The 10,021-nt window shown below is 43.7% G+C and overlaps 1 long non-coding RNA gene across 1 annotated transcript; it reads left to right on the forward strand.

Moving 5' to 3' along the window:
* Positions 1-285: 285 nt before the first annotated feature.
* On the forward strand, positions 286-7,999 carry LOC310852606. The gene is made up of 3 exons (XR_014568313.1): positions 286-375; positions 3,179-3,337; positions 7,071-7,999. It is a non-coding gene; the product is annotated as an uncharacterized lncRNA (long non-coding RNA).
* The last annotated feature ends 2,022 nt before the right edge of the window (positions 8,000-10,021 follow it).

Genomic DNA, 10,021 nt, shown 5'->3' on the forward strand with positions numbered 1-10,021 from the left:
CTGGACTGTAGCACTGGGGAAGGAGGGGATGAGCAAAGGAGGGAGACGGTGGTGCACCTCTCCATTTTTTTTTCTTTTTTGGGTGGGGGAGAAGGTGCTGGTACTGTGTACCATTGAGTACCACCAGAAAAAGCACTGCTCCCAAGACAGATGGATGCCCACAACAAGAAGTTACATTTGGAATTTTGAGAAACTGCAGTGGGCACCAGTCACAAAATGGCTGCTGTGGGCGTATGGCATAAAACAAAATGGCTGCCAAATATAAAATGGCAGAAAAAGAGACAGAATGGTTCAGGTATGCCCTATCTCAGAGCTTTCCAAACTTTGTGCTGCGACGCGTTAGTGTGTCGTGTCGGCTGCCTGGGGCTGTAAAAGGTTAGTTTAACCTTCAGTCTGCTAGTAAAACTGAATTACTGTGTCACGAAATGATGCATGCCTCCCAAATGTGCCACCAACTTGAAAAGTTTGGAATGCTCTGCCCTACCTCCTCAATGGGGAAAAGGCACCTCTTTCGGTTGCTGTCGCGCTCTCTCATAGAGAGAAGTTCTTTGCCCCTCTCATTTGTTTAGAATGGAAGAGTGAGTGTCCGATCCTGGCATCCAAAAGGTAGACATCACAGTCAGGCAGGTTGATGTGGAGAATGGATGGTCCTTCAGGTACCCTGCTCCTAAACGACTTCAGATTTAGGAGTCAAAACCATCACTCTGATTTTTAAATACTCAAAATGGTTGCAACACATTTGATATCTCTGGTCTTGAAACAGACATATGACACAGCAATTATCTTTTTTAAAACATAGAATTGTGTTATCCTTAATAGCCTCTCCCATTCATCAATGAAACAAATTAATGCACTGGAATTTCACATAAGCTGTGTACAAGAGATGGTGGTCCTTTAGAACAGGATAAGTGCTGTTACCTATTAAACAGAAGCAAACACTTATAATAAAAAAGTCTAATGCCATTTCTGGATGCACAAATCCACAGGTGCCTTTATCTTTCCTAGTGGCCTACAGCTTCAACTTAACCAAGCTGATGGAAGCGGGACCCAAAAAGCAATGAGAAAAATTAGTTTAAGAAAGAAACTGACACACTAGGCTAAGAAAGAAGTGGCATATCCTTCAGGACAGTGATTGCAGCCAGTACTCAGAACACAGAGGTAGCATCACAATAGAGTCATGCAAAAACTCTTCGCCCAGTTTGTATCCCTGAGCCAAGCAAATTGTGGTTAAGTTTTTGTAAGTGGATTTTCTTCTTTTTCCTCTTTAATCTCTTTTTTTGCTGGACTCAGCCACTGAAACTGGAACTCTCTTGTCAGAATTAATTCTGAACATCTCAGTGTGTGTCAATGGAAGAGTCTTTCCTGGGAGACATCTCAATCCCTCTCTGTACAAGAGCGAGCACAACAATCCTATTATGGCTGATCCTAACAGAACAGCAAATGGAATGAGCCAACACTCTATCCTGTGGGGACTTCGGTACCTTATTTTCTTTGGATGAAAGAAAAGAAGAACCAAATACGCCAGACTTGTGGGAAGGGGGAATACTGTGGGTGATAAAAGAGGTTACACCATTGGTAATTGTAATGTCAGCTTTCTGTCCCTAATTCATTTCATGACATGCATGACCTTAACATCTTTGACGGAAATAGATTAACTTATTCATAAATGAGCCAGAAATGGTCAAAGAACACTGATCCTTGTGAAGATGTTATTATTTATCTCAGCCTATTAGGAAATACATACATTTATTCTATAGCAGCCATGGCTGATGTTTCATCAGGAATTTTTGGAATTGGTTGAATCCAGGTACATAAATGCAATGTTTTGTCCCATTATGCACACTTCCCCATGAAATATGCTAGATCCTCCTCACCATGGTATATTTAATATCATTACCCTTAATCAGTGCTTTCCCCCCTAGAAAAATAGGTGCCAGTACAGTGGTACCTCGGGTTAAGAACTTGTTTTGTTCTGGAGGTCCATTCTTAACCCGAAACTGTTCTTAACCTGAGGTACCACTTTAGCTAATGGGGCCTCCCACTGCCGCCGTGCAATTTCTGTTCTCATCCTGAAGCAAAGTTCTTAACCTGAGGTACTATTTCTGGGTTTGCAGAGTCTGTAAGCTAAAACGTCTGTAACCTGAAGCCTCTGTAACCCGAGGTACCACTGTACTCATCATGAAGTTGTAACAGTTATTGCCACACTTCTTGACAACAGAAAAAAGAGGTGCCAGTACTGCATACCCTTGTGTACCCCCTGAAAAAATAACACTGCCCTTTATAATATGTTCTGTGATTGTACATGGGGTAAATGTTGGGTTGATAATTATGCAAATTGCATCATTATACAGTTTAGTCACTGAGTGGTATTGGACTTAATTGTATCTGGGTGAAGTCAAGCATTTCCGTCTTGCTTCTTGTCAAGCTTTGTGACTGGTACCTTCAAAGGCTTCCATTACAATCATTGTAGATACCAGATCTCTCTGTCTGCCCCTTAGGACTTTGCTCAGGCTGCTCTCCCTCCCCAGGCACACCACCTTCCCAAACACACACCAGGCCAGCCCTTATTTGCATGCTCCTTGAATGTTCTTGCCTGGCTAGAAAGTGTCTTCAACTCTTATAATGCTTCTTGCATGCCTGGATGGAGGACAGAGTGCGAATTTGTGTAGAAACTAGCCCGTGGTCCCCAGAAGGGAATGTGGATGTAGCTCTCAGCCTGGAAATGCTTCCCCATCCCTAATATATACTAATAGAGAACTCCATTCTCCAAGTGCTGGTCTGTATGCTCTATACACACGGAAGGCATCAGTGGGGTTGGGGAAACCAACAGTTATACAGAAGTACAAAAAAGAAGCGTTAATCAAAAAGCCTGCCCTCTAGCCTAAAGGCCAATGAATTCTGAACATTCTCATGGGGAAGGAATACTAACTGAGTGTTGGATGAATAATGGAATGGCATATCCTTGAAGAGGACACAACTGGTTGGCTGAAATTTAACTGGAGAAATTTATACTGTGTCATTTTGTTGTAGGCCCCTCTTGTAGATCTAAGGTTTTCAGAATCTACCCTACCCTACAGTTTACCTATGAACTAATAATGCCCTTAATGGAGGTTTTATTTATTTATTTATTTATTTATTTAGCTAATTATTCTGCTGTTGTCACATTTCATTTTTTTAGGAATCTGTATTCACTGGCGCAATCCTTTGTGCACACACGATGGCCCTTTCATTGCTTATGAGGATGCTTTCTCATAGATGTGTTTGAAGATACATGATGCAATAGTGAGGAAGAGCAGGCTGCTCACTGCCTGGATGGGTAACCACCTGAGAAAGCCAGGTACGCTGCCTTGAATACCTTAATGGAAGAAAGGTGGGGTATATTATATGTTATATATAGAAGCTCTATGTTCACAGTTGTTCACTGGGAAATCTGGGGTTTGGGTGCAGTGCTAAAATGGAGCATGCAAAGGCAGTAAATCAGTTACTCTAAATGCAAGGAAACAGTCAGCAACCACTTTGATCTCATCATCAGTGGAATCTGATAATTTATTTTACATAACCCCAGGAAACTGAAATACAATTAAGAGCTGGTTTTTGGCTTTTGATCCTCCTAATAATTTTCCCTCTTTCACAGAGGCATGCACACATAGTAATAAAAGAGTCAAGATTTCAGGTCGCGGTTGCCAACGGCACTATTTTCTGTAACTGTTCCCTCCTACCGTGCTAGGAAGAGCCTACAGCTTGTGTCTATCATCACTGCATATTATTCCCTAACGCAATCACTGACACCCACCAATCAAAAATGTGGTTGACCTGGCAACAGGATGCACATTTCCTAATTTAACTGCCCTCTCTTCAGGCAATATTTGTTTGCTAAGTGGAAAACAGAGCTTAGAGGAGAAACTTCACATTAACCCATTTGCGCTAAATGTGAGGAAAACATTGCAGCCAACCCACACCCAAACGCCTACATGCTAGTCTAGTACCTGTAACAAGAGAGAGACAGCTACACATCTTAGATGTTTTCCACTGAGATTAACACCTTGATCATCCCCCCCCCTCGCCCACTTTCAGTGTCTTACTAGTTAAGTGGTGGTAGCTGATGACGTTTAGACTTGGCAGGACTGCAATTTTTCATCTTACTGTTTTTCTCATAATAGGACTTAAAGGTAAAGGTAAAGATACTCCTGACTGTTAGGTCCAGTCACGGACGACTCTGGGGTTGCGCACTCATCCCGCTCTATAGGCCAAGGGAGCCGGCGTCCAGTGAAAAGTGTGAGCCTTTGTTTTGTTGAGTTTTAGGTTTCGAAAGGTTCTTGCCATCACAGATAATACTGTTTTTAGCCACACAAAACTATTTTGTCATCCTTCCCTCTTCCTTCAGACAGGCTATTTAGAAAGGAATAGCAGCAGCTTTGTCCTCCTTCCAGCATTCAAGATGTTCTGAACTTAAGGTGGGAAGGGAAGGGGCTTGTTGGAAGTCAATCTATCTACAACCACATACATACACAAATGCCTTTTCTGCACATAAATGCAAATACCCTGAAAAATACAATGTGGTAGGCACTCAAACCTAGTGATTCAGGATGCCATTGTGGGGCATTTGCCAGGCCCTGGCGGGGAGGGCCTTCAGAAAGACCCATTGCAAATCACCCCACCCTTCATTCATTGCCCCAAGACACCAATTTTTCTGCCATGATTGCACATGCACTTGTGTTGGACACACCCTTGCAGCAGATCTTTGAAGGTTTTTGGAGGAATGTGAAGCAGCTGCAGTGTGCATGTGAAGAAATTCAGATGCCTGCACCCACACCCACAGCCACCAGTAACAGTGAGTGTGTGTGCCTGCCTGTGTCATCAGAAGCTGCATCTTATCTATGGTGGTAACTGAACTCCTCTAGAACAGGATGTCCCTGTTGTGTTTGTTAAAAGCCAGAAGCTACCCTATTCCCTTCCTCCTTCGAGCACGTTGTAACCAAATTCCTCCCAGAGGCGAATTTAGGGCAGCAGCACCAGTTCCACCACAGTGGGGGTGGGGGTGCCAATTTTCAGACTAGCACAGGGCACTGTTGAAATATGAAAGACCAAAGTCTCGCCCTGCTTGTTTACTGGAGAAGAGGTCAGAGGATAAGCATGCCACATTGTGTTCGTGACAAGCTAGCTAGGCAACAGCTAGCCATGGTTTTCATTTTTGGCTCTCCCACAGCTCTCTAGATCTCTTGCTGCTTTTGGCTGGGTACAAAGACTTCATCAAACAGGAAATCAACCAAATAGTTGCTGCACATTTACAGTACAGTGCACAGCCTAACAGTGCAAATAGGATTTCAGAAGTAGCTCCCATTGCATTTAGTCCCATTGTGTTCGCTTCCAGGAAAGTGTGCATAAGATTGAGATCTTAATAGTGTACAAATAACGAAAAGCAAATAATTCAGTTGTGAATGTGGAATCTCTGCCAGGTATCGGTGGTTAAGAAGACTGATGGAAGGCAATGAGGGATGGAGGGACATTTTATTTGACAATGGGGGGGGGGCAGGAAATAATGTTTGTTTTTAAATTTTCGCTCCAAGGTTTGTGTTGGAGACATCCTTATGCTAGTAGTAACAATATGTCCTGGGTCGGGGGGGGGGGCAAAGTGGAGTATCCATTTCACCTCCCAAAATCTCCATACAAGCAAAAAGGAACAACTTCCCTGCAGCTGGAGGAAGCCTGATTAACTAATCAACAGGCTGGCCATACTGCCTGCCTGACAGGGAAGTGACACTTCTCAGGAGTATCATTTCCTGTGAAGATCAAGAGAATTGTAATTGCAGAAAACTTCTGAAGTACAGTGGTACCTCAGGTTACATACACTTCTAGTTACAGACTCCGCTAACCCAGAAATAGTGCTTCAGGTTAAGAACTTTGCTTCAGGATGAGAACAGAAATCGTGCTCCGGCGGCCCGGTGGCAGCAGGAGGCCCCATTACCTAAAGTGGTGCTTCAGGTTAAGAACAGTTTCAGGTGAAGTGCAGGCCTCCGGAACAAATTAAGTACTTAACCTGAGGTACCACTGTAATTCTTTATCTAACCCAATTATAGACCACCCCTCAACCCAAAGGTTCCCAGGGAACAACAATTCATAAAATACAGTCAATACCATGATCATAAAACCAACAGCATAAATGGAATTAAAGCTAAAAAACAAAGTAATAAAGAATCCAGTAGCAATGTAGGTTTTATGTCAGCTATTTCCACAGAACTGAAGAAAAACATGTGTCTTGATACCTAAAGACAGCTAATGAAGGGGACAGCTGTAGCTCTATGAGGAGGCAATTTCACAGCCAGGGTGTCATCACTGAAGAGGCCCTGGTACTGCAGCTATAGACCAAACTATGAACAGATCCTTCTCTACATAAATTAAGACATGGGCTGGTTGATAATAAAGGAAATGATCCTTGGGGCCCAAGTTGTATAGAGCTGTATAGACCAAAGTCAGTTCTTTAAACTGGCAGCTGTGTTCTGGATAAGCTACAGTTTCTGGACCATGCTCAAGGGCAATCCAGTGTTGGACAGCAGGCTAGCCTGTTAGCTGAGCTTTCTCATGTTGCTGGTTCCCCCACTCACCAGTAAGGACTCTTCTGCCACCCCCTTGCTTGTTGTGAAGGGGGTTCCTGGCAGGGATCAGATATGCAATTTATTTTTTTTATTGAGGGAAATCATATTTTGAGCCCTCCCACTCCCAGTCCAACCATTAGATCCACCCCTAATAATTAAATAAGCTTAGTTTCTATTTCATAGCATTCTAGTGCAATGTGTGAAACACCATTTCCATATTTCCAAATAAATACACCTTCTGTGAAAAGAAGGGCATCTTTGGATCCCCATTCCTGTGAATCTCCATAAGGCAAAGGGCCATAGTTCAGTGGTAGAATGCAAGCTTTGCACATCAAAACTCCCAAGTTAAATCCACAGCATCTCAGGATGAGGCTAGAAAAAACTGCTGTGCAAAACTCTGGAGAATGACTACCAGTCAGTGTTGACAATACAGAGCTAGATGAAGCAGTGATCTGACACTATCTATATCCTAGATAGGTCTGCAAACATGATATGAAGGCTGGCAACATCAACCCCACCATGTGGGAATCCCTTGCAGACGACTGTAGTGCTTGGAGACGGACAGCCCAGTCGTGTATCTGTAGCAGGGACCAGAGGAGGAATGACTGCTGGAAGAAGCGCAGAGAGAAGAAATGCCATGGTGCATCTGCAGAAGCACAACTGGACACCTTCATCTGCCCCAGCTGCAACAAAACACGTTCCTCCCATATTGGTCTCTACAGCCACAGCAGGCACTGTAATTGTCCAACAGCTTGACCTCATTCCCAAAGGTGCACTCCTCCACTGTCTCCCAAGACAGACAGTTGTCAACAAAAGTATATCCTCTGTAACCATGGACAAATTTCCACTCTCTTGAATATCCAGAATGAAATCCTATAGAAGATAGTGATTCCAAATTATTTTTCGGTTAGCTGATGCAAATATCTTATACATACATGCACTGTGATCCAAAGACTCTCAATATTCCTCCTGCAAGCAGCGACCTAGAGTCAAACTATGCTGTGGGAGCCAATCTGCCCACACATAGAATGGCTCATAGCATTCAACCGTGGCAGCTGCTAGTTTTTTGTGCGAGAGATCTGTCAGTCCAAGAACAGTTGTATCTTGACTTTTGAATGTATTACTAACCAGGCTGAGGGACTCATCTTTGAAATCTCTGTCCTTTATTCACTGCTTCCTTCTAAAGACATTATCTCCTATATGATTTGTGAAGGAGGAAGTGAGTCACGTTATGCTCCTGTGGGGAAAAGATCTAGGTTTCCAACGGTTACTGTGTTACGACCGAATGTAATTTTGAAATTCTATCTGAATCAGTACATTTATATCCTACGCTAATAGACTTTGCCAAGAACTTCTCTCATTATATAGGGAAGCTGCATTACACAAATTTGATTTAAGGATGAGAAAGTCTTCTGGAAGGATGCTTTTTAGGAAGCGTCTAAAATCATTTGTAGTTCTGCAGCCAGGGGATGCATTTATGAAAGTCCGTATATAATTAAAGATCTTTCAGATGAATGGATCTTTGCATACCTTTCAGAGCACAATGGCTCATTGCAATAGATCTCAGGAAATTAATAGGTAATATGAATTTTGCCTCTTTGCCCATGAGTTGGTGCAGTGCTTACAGAAACACCCTGTCTAAAAGAACATTCTTGCACTCATCCTGTGATTAGTGCTCTTTCCATTGATGTCTTGTGGTCTAAAGAGCCACAACCTACATACACACTACCCAAGCTTGTGCCCTGAGGAAGTCACTTCATTGCTGCTCACACAGCAGTTTGACTTCACCCCTAGAGACGTACTCCATCGTTGTTGGTGTCTAGAGCAGTGTTTCCCAAACTTGAGTCTCCAGCTATTTTCGGACTACAGTTCCCATCATCCCTGACCACTGGTCATGCTAGCTAGGGATAATGGGAGTTGTAGTCCAAAAAGAGCTGGAGATCCAAGTTTGGGAAACACTGGGCTACAGCATTCAAATCAACCATCCGTGCAAGAACAAAAGGGAAAAGTACACACACTTTTCTGTTGTTCTTTAAAAGGATTGCCATTGCACACTCAGATATGCCACTACAACATCTTCCTAAAATGAGGCGCACCTACAGGAATTTTTTGCTTTATTTTCACCTAGGCCTGTGCAGTAGGCAATCCACAAGTATTCAGAGGCATACATGGGTCGATTGTGCCCTCGGTAAGGAGTTGTATTGGAGCCCTTGGCAGGGAACGGCATTGGCATCCCTCCACCAAAAAATCTGAGAAGCAGGCAAGATGGCCTGGACAGGAGGACTGCTCCTCCTGCTGAGGTTGCTCTCTTCCTGGAAAACACTCTGGGGACACCTTTCTGCCTCCTCCCTGCAATTTATTGCTGCTGGAAATCACTGTGGATTCCTTCTTTGGGCAAAGCAGGTGCTGGAGTGCTGAGCTGGGGGGGGTGTGCTCCAGGTGTTGTGGGAGCACTCCAACGCCTAATAGGTTTGGTTTTGAGAACATGGATCACTGCTATAGGGCATGTTGACTTTCCTAGAATCATACAATTGTAGGGTTGGAATAGACCCCTGCAATGCAGGAATCCCAGCTACATAATCCCTGAGCGCTGGCCGTCCAACCTCTGTTTAAAAACCTCCAATGAAGGTCCACTGCCTTCTGTAGTAGTCTGTTCCACTGTCAAACAGCTCTTATCATAGAAAAAGCTGTAGAAAAGCAGCAAGGGGGAAGAGGTTCCAGATTCTTCCCCTGTCCACTGTTTTCATTTAGTCCTTTCTTCTTCATAGTAGCTTCCCCTGTCCCCCAGTTTCCAAAGTGTTTTCCCTTATCACAGGAGGTTGCTAGGAGGAAATGGCAGATGGGCAAGGATTGAGCATTCCTCTCACCTACCATTCCCCCACTGCAAACCTCCCCCACCGGGGATCTCGTAACCAGCAGGGCAGATGGGCCAATGGTTATGACCCAGTACAATGGTACCTCAGGTTAAGTACTTAATTCATTCTGGAGGTGCGTTCTTAACCTGAAACTGCTCTTAACCTGAAGCACCACTTTAGCTAATGGGGCCTCCTGCTGCTGCTGCGCCACTGGAGCCCGATTTCTGTTCTTATCCTGAAGCAAAGTTCTTAACCTGAAGCACAATTTCTGGGTTAGCGGAGTGTGTAACCTGAAGCATATGTAACCTGAAGCGTATGTAACCTGAGGTACTACTATATAATGCAAGTTCCTATGTTTCTTTTTTAAAAAAAATGTAAATGAGAACAAGGGACACAATTAAAAATAGGCAAAACAGACTAGATGGCAATTTAAAAAAATAAAATGCTAGAGTATGCTGGCCACATGACCCGGAAGCTCCCTCGGCCAATAAAGCAAGATGAGCACCGCAACCCCAGAGTCGGTCACGACTGGACCTAATGGTCAGGGGTCCCTTTACCTTTATGCTCTAAAAT

This window comes from Podarcis gaigeae, assembly GCF_964106915.1.
Source record: "Podarcis gaigeae genome assembly, chromosome: 9".
In the NCBI taxonomy this organism is placed as follows: domain Eukaryota; kingdom Metazoa; phylum Chordata; class Lepidosauria; order Squamata; family Lacertidae; genus Podarcis; species Podarcis gaigeae.